At 44.8% G+C, this 26,735-nt stretch overlaps 1 long non-coding RNA gene across 1 annotated transcript; it reads left to right on the top strand.

The window, feature by feature from the left end:
• Nucleotides 1–16,242: 16,242 nt before the first annotated feature.
• LOC135421474 (uncharacterized) lies at nucleotides 16,243–23,096 on the top strand. Its single transcript, XR_010434022.1, has 3 exons — nucleotides 16,243–20,352; nucleotides 21,048–21,146; nucleotides 22,759–23,096. It is a non-coding gene; the product is annotated as an uncharacterized LOC135421474 (long non-coding RNA).
• The last annotated feature ends 3,639 nt before the right edge of the window (nucleotides 23,097–26,735 follow it).

Below are 26,735 nucleotides of genomic sequence, written 5' to 3'. Positions count from 1 at the left end.
TCAAGAAGCAAGTGCTTGCTTCTGTTCTCTTGGAGCAGACAGGATCTGTAACAAATGACTCAATGCAGTAATTACAGTCTATTTCTTCCTATCTTGCATTGATTATTCAGATGTGGAAAGAATAGTTTTCTCCTGAATAAAGGAAAAGCTCTGAAGACCCAAACATTGGATCACTGATTTTATTTTTTTTTCTGTTTTTTTCCTGTTTCTTTGTTTTTCAGGTACTGTTTACAGACATGGTATACTGAGGAGATGAAACATTTATAAACAAAACCTCCTGTCAGAGTGCTTGTAGTTTATGTTTGCTTAAAGGACAATTTTGTGTCACCTCTTTGTATTTTAATAGTCAAAATAAATTTTGCATAATAATTCAACTCCTCTCTGCTGCCTGTAATGACTATCTGCATTTTTCTGATGGATGTTTGTATTTGTTTCCTATGATTTACATGACCTGACATCTCATATAATGAGCTTCCTAGCGCAAATGCCATTTGTGATACTCCATGCAGCACTAATCTATCATTTGATGACCTTACAAGTGCTGGGGTCATGGATTCAATCAGTGAAATGTTTCAGGGTGTAATTAATTAATTTCCCCCTCCCCACTCTACAACTGTTCACTTAAAATTTGATGAAAGCGATGTTTTTCCGTAACACTTCTTCAATACATACGGTTTGTTTGTGTAATCAATCACGCTAAGTTGGGGAGTTCTTAGTATTCATGGGTTTCTCTTGCTTGAAACTTCCAAATGTTTATTTTCTAGCATAATTTAATAGTTTAATTAACCAAACAACTAGCTACTGTACTTTTTAAAGGAGACTCAGATTGTGATTTAATAACGTGGTTTTGTCTTTCCTAAAGCTGGGCTGGATTGCTCCTCATGGGCCATGGAGCCAGTTGGGCTGTGACCAACACTGCTGAGCCAGCTGTGTCCTGTGTCGGCCTTGCTGAGCCCTGCTGTGACCTGTTGCAAACCCTGATGGAGCTGTTGGCTTTCTGCTCTAGGTTTCTCATTAAAAAAAAAAAAGGGAGCTTGTGGTCTTGGTGTTTAGCATCCTTTGCTTGCTCCCGTGTTGCTTAAGAGCTCATGCAGATGTCAGCAGGGAGAGCTGTGGGTGAGAGTTCTCTTTCATAGAGCCATGGCATTTTCTTTCTGTGGTTCAGGCCACCCTCTGGAGATGTATGGGTCATTTTCAGCAATCTGTGAGAAACAGTTAGCAAAACCTAGGCTTAAATTCCCTATCCTGGGATTAACATCTTAGAATCATAGAATCATTAAGGCTGGAAAAGACCTTTAAGATCATTGAGTCCAACCATTAACCTAATGCTGTCAGGTCCACCACTAAACCATGCCCTTGACCACAACATCTACAGGCTTTTAGAACACTTCCAAGGACAGTGGAATCACTATTCCACCACTTCCCTGGGCAACCTGTTCCAATGCCTTCAGTGAAGAAATTTCCCCTAATATGCAATCTATAACTCCCGGGTCAACATGAGGACATTTCCTCTTCTTCTATTGCTTGTTACATGGGAGAAGAGACTGACTCCTACCTGTCTACAACCTCCTTTTAGGTAGCTGGAGGGAGCAGAAAGACGCTGGGACCTGCATACTGAGGAGCACTGACATGACCTGGTGCTGTCCCAGGCAGGACATCTGCTGGTCCCAGAAGCCTGGCTTTCCATCAACCTCCTCCAAAACAAGGGTGTGAGCTTCCTGGCACCTGAGGAACATCGGAAACCTCAGCTCTCCACTCTTCCCACCGAGAACTGGTATGACTCCTGATCTGTCTAAGGCAAAGTGCTTCACTTTTTGGCAGTTCTGACCCTGGAGATGGGAAACTCAAAAATCCAAATTTTGCTGCTCTTCTGTGGCACTAATTAAAGATATGCCAGTGTGAGGAGTTATCTAAAGGGCTGCACTGTATAGGTGAGGCACAGTCACGTCCACAGCCCTGCTGTATGTTATGAAGGTCTGGCATTTTGTCTCTGCCTTTGACTTTATGCTGTGTTTTGTAGATTTTTGCTAATAATAGGAGCAGGTGTATTTTTGTGCATATGCAGCCATCTTTTCACCTAATAATGTGAATTTTTAATTTACAGATGGCTCTGGAACACAGTCTTCCAGGACCCTGTTGGGACAAAGAGATGTGGTCTTTACCAGCAGCACTCAGGAATAAGTCTCTGAGGCAGCTTGGAAGGAGCAGAAAGCCCTTGGTGGCTTTGAAATGAAATCCCTGAGATGCTGTTATTATGTTAACAAGTTTTCTTTTATCCTATCAAGGTCTTAGGGAATCTTTCTATTGACCATTAAGACAAAGCAAGACAAAACATGCTGAAATTGAGAACTGAATGCTTACAGATGGAAATCCTATAATGTTATGATTCAATTTCTCTTCAGATAAATATGATTGTTTCTGCAATCCCGCTGCTTGGCTTACTGAAGCCCAGGAAAAGACTTAGAGGGAGAGAAGACAGAGATATGAGGGAAAAAATGAAAATCGGGACAATATTCCAAATCCACATGATAAATTGTGTTTGGAAGACGCACAGGTATGTCTTTAAGGGACAGCAGCCTTTAATGCAAAGCAGCTTTGGAAATAACACTGGTGGCATCTCCCTGAGGTTGGTGGCTTTTGTAAAGGGCTTCACACAACACTAAAATCTCTTTAGAGTGTGTGGTTAAACAGGTGCTGGGAACATGTGGGATGATACTACACTCTAACTCAGTCCCTGCTGCTGCTTCTTTGCTGGACCAGGGTTATCCCAGGTGGTGCTTACCCTGGCCTGTGTATGGAGGAGGCTTTGGAAAGGAGGGATCCCAGGGACAGAGACTGGGAGGCGATTCCCCACATGGCTTCAGTCACTGTGTCATGACTTGCTAGAAAGATCTTTCGCACAAATGATGTTTTCTTTCCATTGTTTTGAACAGACTGTTGGTAGTAAATCACAGTGATGCTTGGTTGGAATAATGGACTGAAGTGTTTTGCTCACAGTCTGTAGCCATTGACTTGATGGAAAACAGGCAGGGAATGCAATGGTCTGATGTGCTCTGGGATAGTGTGTTAGACCCATCCAACTCTACAGACTGGCTCATGTCTATAAAAACACAAGCAGGCATTTACAAAATTAAACCTTAATGTTTTATTTTGCTGGGAATTGGCTGTATTCAGCTTGAGACATGGCCAATATTGAGAATAATATGTACATACAGGTCTGCTATATAGACTGTAGCCATTGCTACAGTGTGAGAATTGCTGCTGCTGCACAGGCTTCTTGCAGTGGTATCGGGGCTATGAAATGTTAGAGGTCAGGAACAACCACTCCCAGTGAAGAACAAATTGCCTGGAGCAAAATTTCTCTATAGTGAGAGAGTTTAGAAGTAGTATCTGAAATTAAAAAAAAAGTTACTGTGCTTTTTGCTCTATCAGCAGACTTTAATGAAATTTTAAGGGGAAAAAAATTGCTTCGTGGCTTAAAGTATGAGCTATGCTACTAATCTCTGCAAAGGAGTTTTGTAATTGAAATGCTGATGAAACAGCATCTCTACTGACTCAAATGATGACCCAACAGTGTCTAACATAAGCATATACGAGGCTGCATAATGCTGTCATGATCATAAGATTTCTCGATAATGTAGGCATGTTGAAAACTGTGGCTTACACTCTTACCTAAATTCTGTTTCTTTGAAATTGTTTTTCATGATCCTTATGGCATCTGTTTTGTGTGTGATACTGTAAGGACTCGGACTGTCTTGGGAGGTCACGGGTATTGCAGGGTTGTCTTTGGGAGGTTCTTGGCATGGCTTATTCTGGCTGTTGGTAACAGCATTGCCCTGTGCTGTCATTTTTATCAGGACTTTTAAAAAGAGAAATTATTTTAGTACTTAAAATGACAGTGTCTGTGGTCTCAGGTTAGGAAAGACAAGAGCACTCTCCACACTGCTCTGCTCAACCTCTTAGCCCAAGTGTGTATTTCAAAGACAGTTTCTTAACCAGGTTAGCTTGAGGGCCTCTCAGCCAGGCTAGGAGCTCAGCTTTTCTCAGCCATCATCTACATATCTTATTTTGGGGTTTTCCTTTAGTTTGCTGGTTTTGCTCCAGTTTGCACAGCCCTAAGGAAACCAGGACTTTGCAGGGCTGGTGTGCTCAGGGAGACCTGCTCAGATCTGCTCTCTGAAATGCAGACATCTAATGCTAATTTTTATTCTGATTTCTCTACACTTTTCCCTTCTTGAGGTTTCAAAAAAAAAAAAAAAAAAAAGAAACCAAAACTGTGAAGAAAGAGACATATAAATTACTAGTCTCAGCCTGTGCCTTTCAGTGTGTGTTTCTGATGAATACACACCAACATGCCTTCATTATCGCCCTGTTTTGTACCTACCAGGCAGGTATGTAAAATAATGCCAGTATCAGAAAATCTCATCTTCTTCTCCTCTTTGTTTGAAAGTAGGTGAATGTGCAAGCAAGGTATATATAAAAAAGGACTGTAAGAAATAGCTTTGGCTTTTTAAATGGCAATTTCCTTCCCTAAAATTGGAATGCCAATGTTTAAGTGGACAAAAAATGCAATATGTACTCTTGCTGCCTCATACTTTTCATCTGGTCACTGTGGAAACTTTAGGAAGGTGAAGAGGTAAAAAAGGGATGGGAACAGAAACCCATCTTGAAGGGGAGAGCTGGGAGGCATCAGGGAGCACCTGGCTGGTGGGAAAGGCAGGAGAGGGCATTGCACAAGCAGGCAGGAGCTGCCATGTTCCTGCCAGCTTTGAAATAATGCCAGTTACTGCTGGCATTGTCAGATTTCTACCTTGGCTATTTAGACCTAGCCATTCTCCTTAAGCACAGGTCATGTTTCATTTGCCAAGCAGATGCATCTCCATGGAAAGGGCAGTGCAGGAGAATCAGACATTCCCTGGTGCCACAGACCAGTTCTGTTTTCAGTGCCATGGTGTTTCCCCATGGAGAGATGCTCTGATTCAGACTCTTATGGGCGCTCAAAACCCTCTTCCTTAGAGATATTGAGGAGCTGACAATGTCACAGACACCCACATTTTGCTGCTATCTTCTGATTCTAAGAGCTTATGAAAAATGATGCTCTGGTTGTATCGACTGGTTTAATATTTTCACTTTGTATTTATGATACACACAGTTCTTTCTGTGCATTTTAAATGTTACATTAAAATACAGAGTGCCACCAGCTTTAAGAGTCGAAGTACAAAAGCTCCTTCCCTGCTCTTGTCTCCTATTGTGAGGAATTTGCAAAACTCTCAGGGAGGCTCTTGAATTACAGCTCTTCCTCTTCCTCATGATGCATGGAGAAAATAAATGTATTATTAATCTGCCCACTGTCAGAAATCTCTGCTCTCTCTCTCTCTCTGTCAGTACACAAGGAGACAGATTGACAGGAACAGCAGACTTATGCAGAATTGCCTTGCGTGAGCTCAGGCTGGTGAATCACCACATGCTCAGGGTGATGAGATGCTCAGTTTGCACGGGGCTGCAGAGCCCTGAAGGGGTTTGTTGTGGGAAGGTAACCATGAGGAGTGTCTTGGTCCCAGATAACCGTATCCTTCAGATGTTTGCAAGAAACTTTTTTTTATTATTATTAGTTTTTGTTTTGTTTTATTTTTTTTTAAAGCCTGTTGGTTTGAGGACAGCCAGCTGCACCTTGTTTTCAGAGGACTTTGGAGGACAGTCTGTCTGAAGTGTGTGGATGCAATGCCTGCAGGGAGGAGGGTAGGAGTGGGTTGTGTGCAAGCCTCAGCACTTGGCAGCTATGCCAGGAGGAATGTGGCCTGAAGAAGCTCAGGAAAAAGGAATATCCTGTCCCTACCTGAGCTCCTTGGTGTGTCCAGAGCAACCTGTTGCCCCTGCGCACCCACCAGCTCTATTCCTCCTGGGACTCTGCCCTTTTCCTGCTCCAGACCAAACAGTGTGGCTCCATGCCACTACCTACATCTGGGGGGAGTGGGAGGGCAGAACTGAGTGTGACTAGGAACCACAAGGGCTTGTTTTAGCTTTGGAGAGCAGGAGCCAAGGCGGGAATCGGCAGACGTGAACGTGTCTCCAGAGTGACTCAGCCCCTGTGGGATGGATGCATCTCTCCCCCGGGGAAGCCCGGCAGCACAGAGCACAGCAATGTGTGCCTGTGTCTTGCCAAGGCTCCTGCTGAGCTCTGCCTTGGCTCTCAAATAAAGAGGGGTTTAGTCTGAATGTGTAAGCATGGGCTTTCCCACAGGGGCTGTGAGGTGCCTCACCTAAGGGGAGGAATTTTGCTTACAAAGGAGACAGCCTTGTGGAAGCAGGGAGTGACTTTCTAAGGTGAAAACCCAGAGCTGGAAGGTGACACTCACATTACCGTGGATGTTGGTTAATCTCAACACCTGCTGGGTGCCCCCAGAGGGATGACAGCCCTTGGCCGTGCTCTGCTCATACTGTCCATCCTCCTTCTGGCTCATGGTGCTGGGATGCCCAGCAGGAGATTGGGTGCTGACACATCCCAATGGCATCTGTGGGTATCATAGCATGGGGGTGTTGTTTGCTTGCTCTGTTGTGCTTCTTCCTCCCATATGGACTGGATCCTTCATCTGTGCCTAGCTCCAGTGGGAATGCTCTCACTCTAAGATGATATTCAAGAGGAACTGGTTCCATATCATATCAGGCAGCTCCTTGGTGGTTTGCTTTTTGCAGCTCCCTGAGCCTAGCTGCAGAGATTTACAGATTCTAGAAAGCCTAGATTTATCTTCAAGCAGACAACCAGTATATCTCATCCTCCTACACCCACAGACTGGAATATTTTCTATCAAAAAGCCTGTTGGATTGTCTGGGTACCAAGCATTGCCATGCTATGGCTGCAGAGGTGACCACATGTGTCATACCTGCAATGTGCAGCATGATAGCAAGGGGCATCTAGGGAGCTTTAGCATTTCCCAGTGCCTGTGTAGCAGAGATCCTACCACCTTCTCAGCCCTCCCATTGGTCACACAAGAGTTTTCACTTGTGGTTCTGGGTTCCAGGCAACAGGAAATTTTGCCTTTCCTGGGCCAGTGCATGAGGCTCAGCACGGGACAGTGGTTACAATGGGTCTGGTTGCAGTGGGATGAGAAGAGCCAGGCAGGGGGTTGTGTCTTTCCTACTGTGTGCATCCCTGACTGAGCAGAAGGGAGGGAGAAAAGCTCTTCTTGCCACGTGAATCAGTAATGCTGCTTTTATGGCTCAGTTTTAGTGTTTTCACTCTGCTGTTATTCTGCTGGTGCTTTGTTAGTTCTGTTTAGTGCTTAGTGAGGCCATCAAACTGCTTACTGCATGCAAAGAAATTGCTATTTTCTTCCAGAAGTTCTCATCTATGTTTCCTCCTGTTTTCATAATCCCTTTGGAGGATGGTCAGGGTCTGTTCCCCTCCTGAGCACCACGGGGTGTCAAGAGGGAAGGTCATTTGGATTTGTATAAGCAAGTTAACAGTCTGGAGACATGTATCGATGCTAATTGATTTCCTGTCTCTTTTCCATGTCCAAATGATCTGCTATATCACTGCAATAAATATCAATAACCTCCTGGCTGAAAAACATGGCACAAAGTCGTAGCCTTGTTGCTGCGTGTGCAAAGGGCAAGAGAAACACCAGCTGCCGATCATCTCGTAGGTTGTGTACACTCCAGTGTCATATGAGGCAAGCAAAAAAACCACTGAACCTGTGCAAACTGAAGTTTAGAAGGAATGCAACATATGAGGGATGTAAGAACATACATGACTTGATGTGAGCTGTCTGAAACCCTTTTCAATATGTGGGGAGGGCTGAGAAATGCCTTTGCATTTGATGAGACCCCTCTGATAGTTCGGTCTGGTCTGAAAATCCCAGGGAGAGGAGGATGCCTCCACTGAGTCTAGCATTAAAACAGATTTCTTGTGCTTGAACAAGGCCATACCTACTACTTGACATCTCTTGAAGCAGAAGTGTTAGAGACTGACCATAGCCTTTTGAGCTGGTGGGTAATTACCTTCCCAATTAAAAATGAGGCTGTCATGGTTTAACCCCAGCCAGCACCACACAGCTTCCTGCTCACCCTCTCCAGCAGGATGGTGGGGAGAGAACTGGAAGGATAAAAGTGAGAAAACTCATGAGTTGAGATGAGAACAGTTTAATAATTGAAATAAAATAATAACTACAATGATTATAGTGATGATGATGATAACAGTAATAAAAATTGTAATGAAAAGGAAAATAACAAAAAAAGAGAAATAAAACCCAAAAAGACAAGTGATGCAAATGAAGATAATTGCCCAGCCAGCTCCTGAGCAGCAGCCCCTTCACCAACTTTCCAGTAGTTTTATTGCTAAGCATGACATCATATGGTATGAAATATCCCTTGAGTCAAATGGCTTTGTCTCCTCCCAGTTTCTTGCCCATCCCCACTGTAAGCATGGTTCAGCAATAACTAAAACATACCTGTATTATCAGCACTTTTTCCAGGACAAATCTAGGACACAGTCCCATATCAGCTGCTATGAACTTGCCCAGCCAAAATCAGCACAAAGGCTTACCTTCATAAGAAGGGAAAATTTGGGAAGCTCTGATAAAAACCTGTGCTGTATTTTTTCAATTTTCTCAAAGTGTCCCGATTCATTAGGCTGAGCAGAAATGGTTAATCTTAGAAGTCAGGGACAACTTGAAAAGCCTGGAGAAAAACCTTCATCTGCCCAGTGCTCAGGGGAGGTGAGTGACATGGAGTGGGTCTGACATTGGGTCAAGTAATGAAAGGGCAGATTCTGGTGAATAAAGTGCTGAAGGAAGGTGAGATAATTTGTATCAGTCAATGCAGAGCTGTGAGAACATTAGCATGATTTGTTTTCTCATTAGATTATTCCTAGGATCAATAAAAGCAATAGTATTGACCTAGTACACGTAGATGTCTGTATGCATTTATGATTTTGCAAATTCCTACTATCGATCAAGAATGATGTTTAGGCATTGGGGCACACATTAAATGGTTTAAAGAGTGACCAGCCAACATCAAAAATGAAAGCTGTTTATCTAATTTCTTGTTCCTAAAGATCAACTCCCGTTCCTATGCTTTTTGCAATATTTTTATCTACAGCATGGAGAAAAAATATTCTGAAAGTACTGATAAGGTTCCCAAGTGATTTGAAGATTGAAAATGTAGTAAACAAGGAGAGACTCACTGATACACAACCTGGGCAGCCAGCTAAGCCAAGGACAAGCAGACAAATATGCATTTCAAGACATGCAAATACAAGGTCAAGCATTTAGAAGCAAGGAATGTAGGTCAGGCTTGTGGAGGAGGAGGCTGTCTCAGGAAGGAGAAACTCAGGAAAGGGATTGTGGAAAACTAAATGCATATGAGTTCCCACTTGTGGCTGCAGCTGAAAGACCAGTAAGATTCCCTGGATATATGGCTAAGTATAGTAGGCAGTAGGAGTAGGGAGGTTGTGTTACCTCCGGGTTTGCACTGGTGCACAGCTGCTGGGTGCTGTGCTCATTTTGAGTGTCCACATTTCAGAAGGTATGAAAAAAACTTGCAAAATACTGGAGGAGAGACACAAGGACGATCAGAGGGTTGAGAAACTGCCCCATGGAGTTTGTGAGAGTTGCCTCATTTAATTTATAAACATAAGGTTAAGGATTACTTTCAATTACCATCAGTGAATGTGTTGGAGGAAGACAGGTGGGTGTTGCAGCAGAATTACTTAATATCTAAAATAGGAATTCAAGTGGAAAATAAGTTGAAAATTGTTGACAGCTAGGGCAAAGACCCTGCTGCAGGTTCTCTAGCATGGAAATTTTCGTAATCAGATTGGGTTTTTTTCAAAGATACAAATATTCCTCTCTTGGGACTTCTAATGTCTGTGGTCAAGGTGGGGGGCAGGAGACTCAGCCTCCAGGCTGCTGCCCAACCCCACTGACATACCTCTGTGCCACACAGGAAAGCAGCTGTGCTGTGGGGGCAGGCAGAGGGACACAGGCAGATTATCTGGGAAATGGGATGGTGTCAGTCCTTGGTGTGTGCTTCCATAAGTGTACATCAACCTCCCCCACTCTGGCCCCTTCATTGTCTGATTTGACTGCTAGGTATTTTTGTCTGTTAAAATATCTGTTTATATGTGATTTGTTTTCTCTTATCAATTCACTCCAGGCCCACCTTACACTTTTGAAGGAGCTATTTCTATAAAACAATTTATTTTCCCATTGGTCTCTTTGCCTAAAGTAATGTTGTAACCTAATTCCCTCTGGTAAGCAATCTTATCCAGACTTTCTGTATTCATCTAAAATCCAGCAGTATAGTTTTTGGAGATCTGAAGCACCAAGATATCATGCTAGAGCAGCTGAAACCAGTACAGCCGATCAAATATTAAAAGCAGAAGGGTCAGGGCTCAGTACAGTGCTTCAGAAGGGCTTCTGAAGCTCTCTGCAGAGCTGCTGACTTGCACAGAGACTCCATCATCAGATCCCATTTTGCTGCATGTTTGTGATTATTGCTGCATATCATCATTATTGTGTCTTGGGTTTTTGGTTTGCTGTTCCCTTGCAATGCTCCTGCACTAACACTGTGTAAAGAGCATTGTCAATAATAAATAACCCCTGGTTTTAACATACTGTTATTTCAAAGGTTCGGTTATCTCTGTGACAGCTTGACATTCAAGGATCACAAAGCTTCCCCATAACAACAAGGCATGGAATGATCTAATTATGTTTTGACAGGTCATCCCACAAAACAATTAGGAGGGACTGGAGATATTTTGTCATGTTGTTGTGTGTGCTACACGTCAAAAACATGATGGTAGGAAAACTTAAAAATAAACAATGCTTTCAGGGCTAGCAGTTGCTGCTGGGGTAACCTCTCTGATCCCTTCCCTTCCTCCTCCTCCTCCCTGGATGGAGACTGACTTGAACAAGCTAGTTTGTGGCTCTTGAAAACTTTGTCCATCTGCTTTTAGCAACAGCAAATTGTTTAGGAGAGTCCTTCTAGTGTCAGGAGAATTTGGCCCAAATGTACCTGGGGCTGCAAAAGACAGCAAATAAGTCTCCTGAAATCTTTGACTGAATTTGCCTTGGTGTCCTCCTTTGGCACACTGCCACACTCCAGCCTTACTGTGGTGGGGCTGCCTCTCTCCTTCATGGCACACCCTGTGCTTGTTTGCACTGGAAGTAAAATGTGTTTCCACCCTTAAAGCAATATTTTGTTCACATGTTGCTTTCATTTCAATGGTGCTGCTGGGCAAGGCAGGTGGAGCAGGTCAGGTGAGACAAGGAGCTTCACAACATACAGTAGCTATGGTGTCCAGGCCAGGTACATCCCTGGAGTGATGGCATAATAATCATTTACCATCATCTGGAGCTTCCAGGGCTGGGGCACTCACCCTTGGACTGATACCAGCTCAGGCAAAGGCAAATTAAAAAAGCTGGGCTTTCTCCTGCTCCAGCTCTCTGTGGTTCAACTCTGAGAGAAAGCCCAGATTTTGCCACCCCTGGGAACAGCATCACTGTGCTGGCACATGCAGCCCAGAGTGGCTCTGCCTGAGGCCACCCCACAATCACTTGATGGTGCTTCCCAGCACATCTTCCTCTGGCCATGCAGTGTGAGTGTGCAAGTGCAGTGGGGTTTTCGACACAGGGCCCTCAGGACCCAGCTACAAGCTGGACAAGTGCCCCTGTATAGGACAGCCTTGCTAGGGCAGCCTTACTCTGTCTCACCTATATCAAGTTTCCTTCTGGCATGAGTTCATTTCCACTAGTAGGAATAAAGAAAAATTGTCAAGTCCTCAGCTAAGGTCTTTTCCAATGGATGGTTCTGGGGAGAGCTTCCCTGCAGAAGTTTCATTGCTACGTGCATAGTGTCAGACCCAAAGGTCCCCACCTTGGTGTTCTTGCAGGGATGTCTTCTTTTACTATGGAGCCAGTCACACTTGTATGCTAAATTCTGACTAAATGCTTCATATGAAAAGCACCAGCAAGACCAAGCTGGTAGTTTTTCCATGAACTGCACCTTTTGGCTCATTGCTGCCTCCTCTGTTGTAATTTAGAATGAGATATCGTCGTGTTCTTGGCAATAATTACATGTGTATTATTATAAAGGTTCTATTGCTAGAATGCATTATTTAAAATAGTCCAAATACTGTTTCCACTAGGATAAAGGGATTATAAACATTATAAAATGTTGCTGAGCATTTACATGGCATTCTTTCTCTTGAAAACACTTTAGCAATGTTAATCTAGGGAAAACCTCTTCTATAAAAAGTGGAAGAGAGCAGTAGGGTCAAGGGGACAGCTCTCAGAATTTAACATGTTATCACCATCTGCTGAAAGGCTGGAACTTCAAAAAGGCTTTCCAACTAATTTTGTTTAGAACAGAACAACTTTCCCTGTTTCACATGCCTGCTATGCAAGAAAATGGTCCAACCTTCTGATCAAACCTTCAGGAGAATAGTTACCTATTTTAGAGACTTTGGTATTAAAATCTGGGCTCTGAGCATTTGGAAATGTGCTCTGGAAGAAGAAGCACTGAGTCATCCTGAGCAAGAGGGGCCATAGGCTCTGCAGCACCTTAAAAAGGCACTGGGAAGCTTATAAAAAAGGTACCTTTAATTGCTTTTCAAATGATTATCCCATTGCCCTTGGTAAATGCCAGGTTAGAAGACACTTCACACAACAAGTTATCTTCCTTTTTAAAATAAAGGTTAGTTTAAGCTTATCAAGAAAATTAATTGCCATTGCAATGTACCATGGAAAAAATGCTTTCACTCTATCCTGAAGACAGCTGCGAGGCCGTAACTCTCCTTCTGGATACAAGAATAAGTTCTCTGCCAGGGTAGTAATTATCTCAGCATCTGTCTCTTTCTTTCTCTGCTCCAAGAGAATCGAAAGCCTCTGACAAGGTTTGCAGATCAGCAAACACGAGGGAATTCTCAGCCTCTCTCCCCAGGGACTGGCGTTTATGTCCTTACGTTCCTGTACACTCACTCCCTTTTCTTTACTCCAGCAACAGGACCCTCACAGATGTCTCCTGCTCGTGGCTGAGGTGTGTTCCCCCTCACTACCAGCCCCCACAGTGGGAGGGTGTTTGTGAAACCCCCTTTCCCATCACTGCACAGCTCAGCTGGCTCTGGGGTGGGCTCTAGCCCTGCACTGCTCGTGCACAAGTGAGGGCAGGAGAGAAGTGCATATGGCTCCTCCAGAGTCAGGGGAAGCCAAGCTTTTCCCCCCTGGGGGTAAGGAGGAACAAAAAAAAGGAAAAAAAAAAAAAGAGAAAATTTGTTTTATCAGAGTTTTACCCAAAGTCTTTTGAGGAATGAGCCTAACCAGCAACAGCCCTTCTCTGTAGACTCTCCTGCAGCTCCTGAACAATGTGCTGTAGCTGCAGACAACCCTGACACTGATGCTTTCACCTTACATCATGTCATGCTTACTTGAGGGCTGAAATGCAAGATTCCTGGACCCAAAAAAGGAGCATGAAGCTCAGTTCTCCCTCCTTCTCCTCCACCAGCACCGTGCTCTGTCCGTCCCATCTGTTGGAAATCCATTTCTTCAAGGGCAGCCTCCCAACTGCCATGCCAGATCCTGAGGCAGCTAATCCTCACGCAAACATGTCTAAATATATGAGCTCTCCTTATCTTTGATGTGTCATTCATGTTCTTCCCCATACAAAGAAATCAAAACCACAGTGCTGCAGGATTTGCCCATTTCCGTACTGACACCAGCATCCTGTTTCCACCTTTGGCTGAGGTCCCTTTGGCACACCCTTGTGATGTCCCTTTTGTGCTCCCTGCATCTGAGTGCTGTGCTTAAGGGCTGAGCCTTACTCATCATTGTTCTCTGCTTTGTTGAGTGAGATCATTGAGATGGACCCTGACTCTGCTGACTGTACCTACCTGCATTTCCTGTGCTCTTTGCATGTACCTTGTTCCCCCCACTCTGAGCTGAGAGCATCGTCCCACGTGTTGTCAGCTCCTCTGTGATTGTTTTGTACCACAAACAAATTGCATTGCTGGTCTGTGCCTTCACCCTTCCAGGTTATTGATCATATAAATTAATTAAACTGATTCCAGTGCTGATCTCAATGGCAGTCTATATTTTGCAACCCAAACTGCTTTCATTTAACTACTCGTTCTCATCAATATCACAGCCAGCTCTTTCTCCACTCTGGCAGCTCCATCCATACAACAGCCAATACCCAAGTAATGACCTTCCAGAGCAGCCTTTGCGAGTTCTTCCTCTTGTCCAAACCCTTCTCTGCGGCTTTCTAGGTGTGATCACTTTTTCTTGTGCTCTAAGCAGAGAAAGAGGGGTGATGCAGGCTCTACAAAGGATTTAGGTATGGAAATAGTCATGGCTGGAAAGAGGGAAATCATTTTCTACCCACACAGCAGCTTTCACTTTAAAAGCCAGCACTTGCCTATGCTGGCTACGGTGCATTTTCCCAGGGCAGAGCTCCCTATTCCAGGCAAGTAACAGGCAGGATCTCTGGAGATGTCATGCTTGCTTCTCCTCCGAGTATAAGGCAATATTTGTCCTCTCCAATTGCACTGACCTTTTATTGGCAATCATCATGCTTGTGTTCAGCAGAGGCATCAGTCTGAATTTGTGTAACTCCCAGGAGTTTGATACATCTCTCTTCTCTCACTCCGTAACTTAAAGAGAGTCTCTCTTCCTGTTTCCAGTTTATCATGATCCTCTGCCTTGGGACTGACACCACAAGATCTATTAATTTCTCATTGCTCTGAGTTTAAAGTGAAGACCCTCTTGTAACCCACTCATAACCTTCATGGGAGAGTGGAATATCCTTGCCAATTATCTCAAAGATAGCTTTATAAACTCAATCTCTCCAAATATATTTTACAGTGAGAATAACTCACATGAAAAAAGATTCACCTTCCTTTCAGCAATGTCACTGGAGTCACAGCAGATTCAGAAAAAGTTGAAACACTAACAGAAGTCGTATGAAATCACACACACTTCCCACTTGCTTCTTGTTTTCCCTCTGCCATCCCTCTGGCTGTCAGAGCTCCCAGTGACATCTTGAGCAAAAGAATCTACATCTCTAAATCCTCATGCCCTTTGACATAGTCAATTTGTCCTTACCTCCCTTTGGACCAAAAATAAATGGGCAAGTTCTTCATTATCTTCCAAATGAGATGTAAAACCCAGGTCCTGACCACTTGTGATCATTAGAAAAATCCCATGGTACTTCTTGCAAGAGCAAGACCATTAGCCTTGATGTCCTGGCAGAATTCCAGTTTGGGTGATTATAATTACATTTTGCCTGCTTTTGTAGCTTGAAAGGGATAATACAACTTCCCTCCCTTGCTCTCCCAGCCTGTCGTCCAGGGTGGCAGTGCCAGCAGCCATGCTCCCCTGTCTGTGTGTCCAGGGTTCCTCTCTGAGGGCAGGTTTAACATGGGCTTGCTCGGCCCCGACCAAGGGAGAGACAGGTCATGGGCTGCTTCTTTCCCAACTCAGTTTAATTTTATGGGTCCCTAGAAAGAGTCTCGTGTCTTCATGCCCAAACTAAGTGACAGTGGACTCTCCAAATCAGTGTTGATCAAAACATAGGTGGGAGGAGGGTTTTTTTCAGAATAGCTACCAAAAATTATTACAGATTTTTCTAAAGAAAGCATCAACTTCTCTGGAAAAGAACATGTTAAGTCCTGGAGAGGCAGTGGGAGCTGGGACTCCAGTGTGTCCACAGCCCTTCTTCCCTTGGAGGGGTGGGATGAGCAGCTGCACTGCCCTGGAGCTGCTGCACACATACACTGTTGCTGTGGCTGTGGGGCAGAGCTTGGAGCTATGGATCTGCTGCCCTCTGGACATGCTGGGAAGCTACTCATCTCTTTAAGCCCTTTTCAATTTTCATTTTAAATCCAGAGTTGGTCTGAGTTCATTTTATCAGAGACTGGCTTTTTTTGCCTGTGTTTATTTGCCCGTTTGGCTGGCTCAGTATGTGTTTCATTTCCCTGGCTCCTTTGGCATTTCTTTGAAGTCTGATTAGAGCAAATATGCAAACTGCCTTTCCTAGTGGGAAATTCCTTCTGAAAACATGGGGGTGCCAGCCTGGCTCTGGAGCAGCCAGCCCAACTTGGAGTGGGTTTGGGGGGTTTGTTGGTGCCACTGCAGAGCCATGTACCAGCCAAGACCCGCAGTGCCCATTCCCATCCACATCATGTCCAGACTTGAACACAGAGCTGAGCCACTGTTTACACCACGTAGGTCTTCTCAACAGCATCACCTTTGCCACTGAGCAAAGTGGGAACAAGCAGTGGCTGTGTTGGCACCCAGGAGGGTGCAGGATTGGCACCCAGGGCAGAGCAGAGCTCCCTGACTCAGAGCTGGCACAGGCTGTATCGTTCTGCTTGGGCTGGTGAAGAGCAGCTCACAGGGGCTGCATTGCTGCAGAAGGTGAGCAAGAATTTCAGTATGGGCTGCCTCTCTCCCCCCTGCTCACTGAGGAGGAGGCTCCATGCACCCGGAGGCTGCATCCTGGGCAGCCGGGGAGAGGGTGAGTGTGCAAAGTCACAGGGAATCTTTCATCAGGCTTGGAAAGCCACTGCTCATATTGTGCAGACACATTTTGGCATTATTTCTCCCTGCTGCATCCTGGAGTGGCCAAATACTGCGACAGAGAAGAACTTGTAGGAACAAAAGATATTTCTCCTTAAGCCAAGAGCCCCTGGAAAGAGCTCAGATTGCAGCAAGCTTTCATTCCCCTATCTCTCTTTGTAATTAAGCTTTGCATTAGTATCAGATGAAATTAATGCTCAAAGCTCATTCCCTATTAACAGGGAGGGTGGTTGCTGTTGTGCATGTGTGTTTAAAGCAGAGTTGTACCTGCTGATCTTGATGAATGGGTCATTTGTGCTGTGAGTTTTCTCTGAAAATGAGGAGGAGAGTACACAGCCCTGGTGCTGATAAGGGATGGTGTTATTCTGTGTTCTGTAGCCACTTCTCCAGGAAGCCGTTGCTTCATTTGTATTGCTTTTTTAACCTTATATGCTCAGTGGGCCCAGGCGAAGCTTCTTTCTTCTTGAATTAAATGTAATCAGGCTGAGCAGCGAGGAAGAAATGATGAATGAGGACATCATTTTGGAAAACACATATCTCCTGACTGCTTATCTCAATGACATAAGAGGACTTGAATACTGTATGGAAAATAAATGCAGATGGAGGCTCAGCATATCATGCTGGAGAATAATAGCTCAGAGGCTTAGACCTGGCCAGAAACTATTTATTATTTAGAGTATTGCTCTTGTAATTTATAAAGGTTAATCACTAAAACTTTAATTCTCCTATAGGAAAATGGTTAAAGAGCTCTGGCATTTGTCATGGTTGCAGCAAGAAGGGACCATGGCAATGAAAGAAGAAATCTTGCAGGGAGAGCCAGTGCCTGGGCTGACCCATCCAAGAGGGCATCATTGTCTTTCCTACCCGCAACCAGATCCAGTGCCAGCCCAACCCACCATGGCAGAACTTTGGAGGTAAGGATGGGTGGAAGGAGGGGGTGTGCAAAGAGGCAAAGTGCCGGTGATGCACAAAAAGACTTGCAGAACTGTAGTTATAGCAAGGAGCTGTTGTCCTTCAGGGAGAGCACTGAATAAAGTCCCCGCACTTCACCTCCTGGCCATCCTCCCAGGCTGGCAGCAGAAACTCAGAAAATGTCACAGCACATGAAGTCTCTAGAGGGCAAGAAGAAAGAAGGACTCAAAATAAAACTTCATGAAGTGGAAGAGCGATGAGGTTGTCTCATCTATTCTGAGGCTACATTTTTAGCCAGGGTGCATTTGTTAATGGCCCTATAAACTAGGTGAATAAGGAGAAGAAAGGGGGAATAGTTGCCAAATAATTTGCTTTTTCAACACTCCAGTGTACCACTGAAGTTATTTATTTGCAATGTGACTTCCTCTAGATAGAATAAATCTGATAAAGTCTGGCCACACTGAGCTAAAATAGCATTTGAGCTGGCTTGTTCAACACAGGTCAGTGTGCAATTATGGAAACATCCACATTTTCATCTGGAGCAGAACAGGCCACTTTGCCATGAAAAAGAAGGTGTGTTTTTTTTCTTTTTTTGCACTGATAATCAGATTTCCATAAGAAACAAAGTGCCTTTGCAAATTCAAGTCATTAAGCCATGTCTGTGTTCTGGTGGGGGAATACTGCTCATCACAAGAACAAGGAGTACAGCATATCCCAGAACAAGTCCAGGGAGAGTCTGCATTAAGAGAGTATTAATTATAATAAATAAAGATGACAGAAAAGTCAATGTTTAGAAAATAATGCAGGGCTAGCCCAGCTCAACCATGCTCAAACTTCAAACAACCCTCAGACTTTGAATGTCTGAAATTTGAGACTGGAGACCATCTTCAGTGTTAGACTGTTAGTGTTAATTGAAAAATGCTCATGAATGCAGCACAACACAGTTTACCTGACCCCCATGTCAAACATATTTCATTGCAGAAAAGTCCTGCAATTTCATGGGGATCCTGCACCCACCAGCAGACCTGGGCAGTGCAGCAGTTTACATTGCAGCTCATTGCACGGGGCCAGGTTCCTCAGGGAGCTGAGGGAAATCTCCAGTGTTGCTTGAAGGTTTGCAATATCCAGATGTGGGGGAAGAAAAGCTTTGGTTAGCAATCTGAGTCCTAAATGAATTTCATTGAATTGGCATTAATTACTGTCTCTGTTTATTGGCGTTGCCATAAGATTTTCCATTAATTCACAGAGTGGCTGTTTTGCCTTGCTCATGAAACCCAGGTATTAGAGTCCTCCAGGTCCTGGGATGCAGACCTTCCCGAGAACATTCCTCACACCACTGGTGTGCAAAATGCATAAATGCAACTGCTGGCAGCAAGGGGAAAGCAGCAGAGAAAGAATTAAATTCATGTATTTATTCTTGTTGTTGACCTCTCTCATTCCTGGGTGGTGTATCTTAGAGCAGTCTGATGGTATCTTACCTGTGATGCTACAGGGCTGCTGTGGCCCAAATATTGAGGGTGCTTGGGTGTAAAACACTGATTTGTCTTTGTGCAGCCTTTGAACAACACACAGCTTTGGTTCTCCCTGGGAACAGGAAATGGGATGAGGTTAAGCTGTGGAAGGACTGAGGAGTGTCTGTCTAAGGCAGCAGTAGCAACCCTTCAGAGCAGGCACTTGGCATCCCTCCTTACTCCTGTGATGGAGGGCTGGAGGATTTCATTCAGAAAGCCTGCAGGTCTCTGAGGAATATATGCTTAGGCTCATTGCAAAATGATGGATCAAGGTTTAGCAAGGCAAACTGAGAATTGGGACTGGACTGGTTTTGGAAATCCTTCACTGGCCTCCTTACTGAAAATGACAATTATCCTGCTGGTATTCTTTCTCCTGTTTTTGTGTGTTGGTTTGTGTTTGTTTGGTTGGTTGGTTGGTTTTTTGTTTGGTTGGTTGGTTTTGGGGGGGGTGGGTTTTTTGTTTTTATTGTTGTTGTTTGTTGTTGTTTGCTGTTGTTTTGTGGTTTTCTTTTTTTTTTTCAGTATAATTTCACTTTTAAAATATAATTTCCAGTTTTTACTAGGTCTCCCTTTGTTTCTGATTTACTTCAGCAATTATCCCTAAGTAGGTCTGCAGTGCCACAAAACCGAGGTGCTCTTCTGCCTGCTGAAAAGCCAGTAAATCTTAGAAACTGACCATGAAATCAAAAAGAGAACAGAGACAATGGCTGGAGCAGCACTTCCTCAGAAAACGAGTCATGGAAACGTCAAACACAATGAGGTCTTTGCCTCTCAGATGGTGTGTGACAAAGGAGAAGGCACTGAACGGGGTGATCCCATCCTGCCATCCTGGGCTCTGTGGTGGCACACTGGCTGCCAGCACTGACATTCAGCCTGTGCATGGAACTGCCTGAGAAAGGTCATCGAATCATAAAATCATTAACCTTGGAAAAGACCTCCAGGATCATCAAGTCCAACCTTTGAGCATGCCCACTGAATCATGCCACAAAGCACCACATCTACTCATTTTTTGAACTCTTCCAGGGCTGGTGACTCCACCGTTTCCCTAGAGAGCCTTCTGCTGCCTTCTCCCTGCCCCTCTTTCCAGCTGTAAATTGGGAATAGAGATAGTGCCTGCAAATGGAAATTGGGTGGGGCATGCTTTTGGCAACACTTATTTTGAAGACCACTGTGTGATGATCTCACAGATCACTCAACAAATGGCAAAACATTCTGTATGATGAAGGGAACCTCTGGCCTGTAAAACAACCCTTTTTGGAAGTGCCATAGAAACCTGTCAGTGCTCATCCTTCAAAGGCAGCCTCTACATAGGCCAAGGGCTCCTCACTTACATGCAAAACAAAAACAATGTCTGCGAGGTAAGAAAGTGTGAAGGGGAAATAGTCTTCCCCTCCATATTTGCACACTGGTCTTTAAATTGCATCATATAAATCAGCCCCACCAACTAAATGTGGCGTGTTCTGAAATATTGTATTTGCTTTGGATCAGTTCACAACCAGATTGCTTTTATTTTGTTTCATAAGAAGTTGAGATTGGAGATGTATGGACATGTTACTCTTTATGTTTGCATCTGCCACCCTGGCAGGAGAAAAACGGTTGCTTGGGTTTTGCAAACATTCTCCAATTATTTTCCTAAAATGGTTTGGATGAAATACTGTTGGTTCATATAATTAGCTGAAATAATAAACTGGCAAGATTTTGTTTTTGTTTCCTTTCAGAAGGAAACATAATGCAATGAGCTCAACACCCTACAGTGCGTTTGGCATGAACTGTAATGCCGTGATGTGAACACTCTGGGGAGGATCACAGCCCCAGTGGTGGTCCTGGGTGGAGGGACCTGAATTCCCTCTGCTCTATCTCCACTATGTCCGTGGGGTTTTTTCCATTCAGCTTTTGCAGAGGCAGTACTGCTGGGATGGATGAGGCATTCCTGCAGAAAGGGGTGTTTCCAGGGAGGCAAAGAGAGCTACAGAACATCACATTGATTCAGATATAGGCGTTCCTGCATGCCAAACATACCAACTTGGGTTCACCTTCTCCTTTTTCTTACCAGCGTCCTTATCCAGACAGACTGAAAACGTACTCCAGTGAGTGCCAAAGGACAAACCCCTGATGCACACAGGCAGAAAGGAGAGATGCTCCCAATGTGCAGGTACTCGTGGGCAGGAGAGCCCTGCAGCAGACCCACTGCACTGGGCCAGAAATTCCTGGCATTTCTGTAGGCAGCTCCATCCTCCCCTTAATCCTTCTTTCAGCCATTGAAGGAGTTTGGTGATTTTATCACTCCCCTCAGGAGGAGGGGTGGGTGCACTGGGCACATTTATGTATGTTCCTTGGGGCACCTGCAGCATTGCAGCATCTGCTGGTCCTGGGGACTGAACAGAGAAATTGTCCTGTGACACACACAAAACTCTTCTGCTTCCATTGTCCCTGTGTATTATAAGAAATCACCAATATTCTAAGTAGCAAACACTGCAGACTACTAAAATAATCTAATTTCGAGTCAGCTTTGGAAAAGATGTGGGGGGGTTTTAAACACTTTTGAACCTGACAATGCCAATTTTTATCCCTGACCTCTACAACAACCCTGCCTTCTTTCCTGCTTCTCAGCATACCCTCCCTGTGCAATAACCTCTGCTCCTCCATCCTGCATGAATTGTGTACACTTGGCTGGTGGATCAATCACCATAACAGCTGTTGTCTTCAAGGTTTATTAATGCTTTCCAACTGAATTCTTGTTTTCCTGCTAATAACCCTACCAGTGGAACACTTTTCTGGACACACAATTATTCATGTGGCAAACTTGCCACCTGAATGCTGGTGGGAAATTAGTAAGCCTTGCATCCAACTGGAAGGAAGTAATTTTTAATTTCTGCAGTGGGCTTGAAGTTGGGATTATTTTGCTGCAGGGCTGTCTTCACTCCAAGCAATGCCCAGGAAGAAAGAGCAGCTGATGTATGTAAAGGGATGAGAGGGGCACAGGTGCTACCCATAGGGATTTGTTTGGCCCCACAGTTCACATTAGCTGGTGCTTATCCCTGATTTGTAGAGTGAAGCTGAAAGGAGGAGAGGTCTGAAGTGAAGGAGCAAACAGAAGCTGAGTGTTTGGCCCAGCTGCTGCTGGTAGGAATGAGGAGAAGCTATGTAGAAAGAGATATGTCACAGTGCTGGAGCAATGAATTTCCCATGGGGCTTGTATGGGTCAGGCTGTTCCTGCCTCTTTGGCAATAGTGGGCTGGGCAATGCCACAACATAAATGCCTCTGCAGCAGTGAGGAGATTGGGTTTGGAGAAAGCTGGGCTGGGTTTATTTATGCTCCTCTTGTTTAAGCAAAGTTGCAGGTATCACTTCAGCAGCTCAGCTATTAGCTGCTATCTGTCCCCAGCAGTTCTCTCTAGTCTTTGGTAGATAGGCAATGCTCAGGACTAGATACAACTGCTGGGCACAGCTCCAATTCCCTCTGGTAGAGATAGAGATAGAGCTGTATATGGACTGAAGATAGTACGTGGTCTTTTGTATTGTTATGCTTTGTCATTTTAGTGTATATTATATTTGGCAGTCAGAACAGTTGGCCAAGCTGGGAGTCATCCCTCTGCTTCAAAACAGTGCAGCTTGGCAGCTCTGTTTATCTTTTACTGATTCATTCTGGTGGAAGCTAGGGTTTGAGAAGTTTAAAAATTAAAAGGAAGAGTCTTATTGTTGTAAAGTATGGGTTTAACTTGTGGCTTTCTTTTTTTTCCTTACACTTTCTTTATTGGCCACAGGCATGATAACAGAGCTATCCATACAGGCAGTGTCAGTATTTTTACGCTGACTGTAAAAATACTCTGAACAATTTACTCTGAAAAAGCCAGCAGCTCCCTCAAACATAGCATTGCTGGGACCAACATATTCCTCTTCCAGATGACTGAATATTGAAAAGAATGCAAAACAAGCTGAAAAAGTGGAACTTGTCGCTCGTCCTTTGGTGGCTGTCAGCACCGGAAAGGATGGATGAAGAAGTGAAACATGGCCATCTTCAGCCACTCGCCTGTGTGCTGGGCTTAGAGGTAACTCATTGGGAGGTGGGATGCAAGCTTTACTCTGGAATGTGCTCTAAATGTCTGTGGCTTTGCAGTTGAATGGACATATTGCTCTGCTGCAGGGCGTAGGAAGGCCTCACCAGTCACCAGCAAGTGCTTGACAAAGAGTTTGTGGCAGGGTGCAAGGGGACAGGAGCCCTCCCAAGCCCTCCCAGGGCCCCTCACCAGCAGTGGGACATCTTCAGCCCATGCAGGAGCTGAGTGCAGGGTTATTTTCGAGGACCCAGGCATTCCTGGTGCTACAGTGCATCCCTGACTGTGGCTCCTGCAGAGCCGTGTGTGCTGGACCTGATCCCATCCTGCATGAGGGTTTAAGGGGTAGTGGCTTTGGTTCTTCACAAGCAGAGCTGAAACTGAGCCAGGTGTGCTGTGGCAGCAAGGGGCTGCTGACAATGGTTTCCACCTCTCTGCCCCTATCACACATCATGTCAGAAAGTTCTTGCAGAGCTGCAATGACCCACCCTCTTCCCCATCCATCTCCCCCAGCGTGAGCAATACATGGCAAATGCATAGATGTGCAGGCATGGGTACAATCCTGACTATTCCACAGTCAGCAGCAAGCACCCATCAATCCACTAGAGTCACTTTAGACTGCTTTTATTCTATTTGTTTCATTATGCTGTTACAGCTCTCCTCAGACACAGTGCTAATTAACTCAATCCCATTCTAGCAACTCCTGGCTCCCACATCATCTCCAGGGTTTCCAGTCCAGGGAATTGTAACAGATCACTTATCCCAGGGGGTTTGAATGGATGCTTTTCCATGATGGAGCTGTAGGCAGAGGGACTCATAATTGCAGAGGTGCATTGAAGTCTCTAATTCAGTATGCAGCATCAAAATTTGTATAGATTTTAAATAATTCATCACTGAGCTTTGGTATATTTAGTCATTCAAATTAGGAATCTAGAATTTTGTTCTGCAGAGAGCTGTGTGTCATTGTCAGAGGTTAGCTCTGCCACCCGTGTCCATGCAGAGGAGCTCAGACAAATTAAGTCAGAAGTGACTGGCAGCAAAAGATACAGGAAAATCCGTGGCACATAATAATGCCATGAGACCCTCCAGGCAGCTGTGGGCTGGGTGATGTTGGCCCTTGGTCCAACAGGACACACACTGCAGAGGTGTTGGGAAACATAATTAGCAAGGAGCATTGCCTGGGATTGCAGAGTAGAGCCATTTGCATGGTCTAGGTATGGTCTTTAGCTGCCAGCACCTGGGGACTGTCTCCTGTCTCCATCTATTGCTCCCTGTTCTGGATGTGGATTGCAAAGCACTGGAGGCAGGGAGATGCTCTTGTTCTTTGCTGTGTCCTGTGACTGTAACACAGGAAAGTGGGCACTCATACCCATTAGCAGAAGTGGCAGCAGTGCTCGACTCAGAGCCACGACTGGCACAGAAATGAGGTTTGGCATATTCCCAAACTCATTACAGTGGTGCCGAGTCCAGCTGCAAAGGGATGGTTTAGGAATAGGGACCCATATGTTTATTTTATACCTACATGACTTCTGGATGGTCTGCATCTGCCTGTCTCCCTTTCTTGACCTAAAGGAAGCCTCTCAAAAGTGGGTCCAGTAGAGATGACTTGGGAGGGGTCTGTGTGCAGCATCTCCCAGACAATGAGGTCTGCTCAGGGTGTCAAAAGTTATCCCAGCCACAAAGTACACTGGAGCCTTTTGTCCAAATGACAGTCTATTTATGGGAAATGCTACTGTTCAGGACGGAGTTGATTCTGGTCTCAACATCTATTCACCTTGACAGGAGGGAGCAGGGAGAAGTCAGCACCTCTCCTAGGATCTCAGAGCCTGTACAACACTGAAGCCTTTTGTCTACCTCTTATTTTTATGCATTACAATCACATTATAAAGAAGTCCTGCAGAACATTCAATTACTTACTGCACAATTATAATCATATTTGTATATCTATAAGTAGGTCACCAGTCTCTTAGGTTAATCAATTATAATGGCATTCACACCGGTTTCTTTCATAAATCATTGACTTTTAGTGTATCCACTGAGATAATGGATGAAAACCATCTAATTTTGATCTAACCAGAATGAAATGTGAACGTGCATAATTTGCTCTTACAAAGTGTATCTAATGTTCTCTACATCTGTATTTATTTGTGCTGTTTCATGCTGCATATCGCTTAAGTGGCAAAAAACACAGAGGCTGCTGCACTTAAAACTAAATGACCCAGAATAATACAATTTATCTGCATTTATTTTACATTGTTCATCATGGCAGATATTTTAATAACCCAGTTCTGATGCCTGGTGCACTGATTACCAATCACACTGAAATTTGAGGACTGACAGCAAGATTGTTTGGTGTGCTGCAAGAATATTTTGGGAAGCTGTTTTGCCATGTAAACTAGGCAGTTAAGTGGAAAGAGAGGACTTTACTCAGGTTGGAGGCTGAGAAGGCTCTAGGACATAGCTGGATGCCACCAGATAGTGAGCATCTACTGAGCCACTGAGACCATAGCTGCTTTAATGCCTACCCAAGCTGCAGTTTTCAGACAACTCAGTGAATGAGACAAATCATAACTGAATGGTTTCTCTTTTCTGCCTGCTTAATGTGGGTGCCTCAGCGCTGCTGTCGCAGAAGATGTGTGGGAGGTCTTTGTGCCCCCCTCAGTGGTGGCCTGGGCAGGATTTGCTTGGCTGGCTCCAAGGGACAGGGATGTAAGTTGTGAAGGACAGACCAAGACCTAGAGCTGTGCTGCCAAAACCGGCTGATCCCAGTTTGACTGGAGAGGAGGGCTATGGAGATTTCAGGGGTTTGGGATGCCCACCCTGCAAGGCTTTGGCTGATGGGCTGGTTTAGGCTGGTGAAGGGGTGAGCTAATAGCAACTTACAGCAACCTGTAGAAATGATGGAGCCAAATCCTTCTTGGTAAAGGCAAATGATGTTACAAGGAGCAACAGCAGCTTGGGAGGTTCAGACTGGAAAACAGGAAAACTTCTTCCCTGTGAGAGAGGTGCATCTCTGATCGTCTGTTGGGATTGTGGCACCCACATCCTAGGACGTTTTCATGCCCTGGCCAGGCAAAGCCGTGGCCAAGCTCATTTAGTGCTGGTTGCTAAGCCTGCTTTGAGGAGGCGGTTGGATGAGAAGCTCTTCCCACAAAAGTACTGTGATTCCATGTTTCAGGATCCCTGAAAGGGAATTCAGGAAAGGTGACACAACGAGGTGTGAACCCGTGTCTTCATACACCTTGGGTTTGGGTGTCAAAGAAGTTCAGACTGAATTGTCATCACGTCAGTGAGAGTCACACCTGTACAGGCAGCAGTGGCAGGGATGTGGGGTCTGGTGTCAGCAGAGACCATTCCCTGCTGTGAGCACTCGATGCAAACAAACTCTGTGTTTGAGTGATGAGCTCAGACCCCTTGCCCAGACGCAAAACACTGCTCTCCATCCTGCCCCTCTTGGAGCAAAGGTAAGGCAAACCGGCTTTAGCTTTCTATCTGCAGGAATGTCTGCCTAAGCATCCCTTTGGCTGCCAGCCTGGAAAATGCCAGTGTTGGAGAGGTGGTGGTGCAGGGACTGCATCCTGAACAAAACCAGTGTGCAAACTGGATGCAGAGAGGGCTGCTGGGCCTCACCTTGGGCAGAGTCACTGACTGCTCTGGAAATTGTTTAGGAAATGGATTCTGCTTAA

The sequence above is a fragment of the Pseudopipra pipra genome, chromosome 13 (genome assembly GCF_036250125.1).
Source record: "Pseudopipra pipra isolate bDixPip1 chromosome 13, bDixPip1.hap1, whole genome shotgun sequence".
NCBI classification, from domain to species: domain Eukaryota; kingdom Metazoa; phylum Chordata; class Aves; order Passeriformes; family Pipridae; genus Pseudopipra; species Pseudopipra pipra.
The sequence above is the reverse complement of the archived record's forward strand: the minus strand, read 5'-3'. Positions and strand labels throughout refer to the sequence as shown.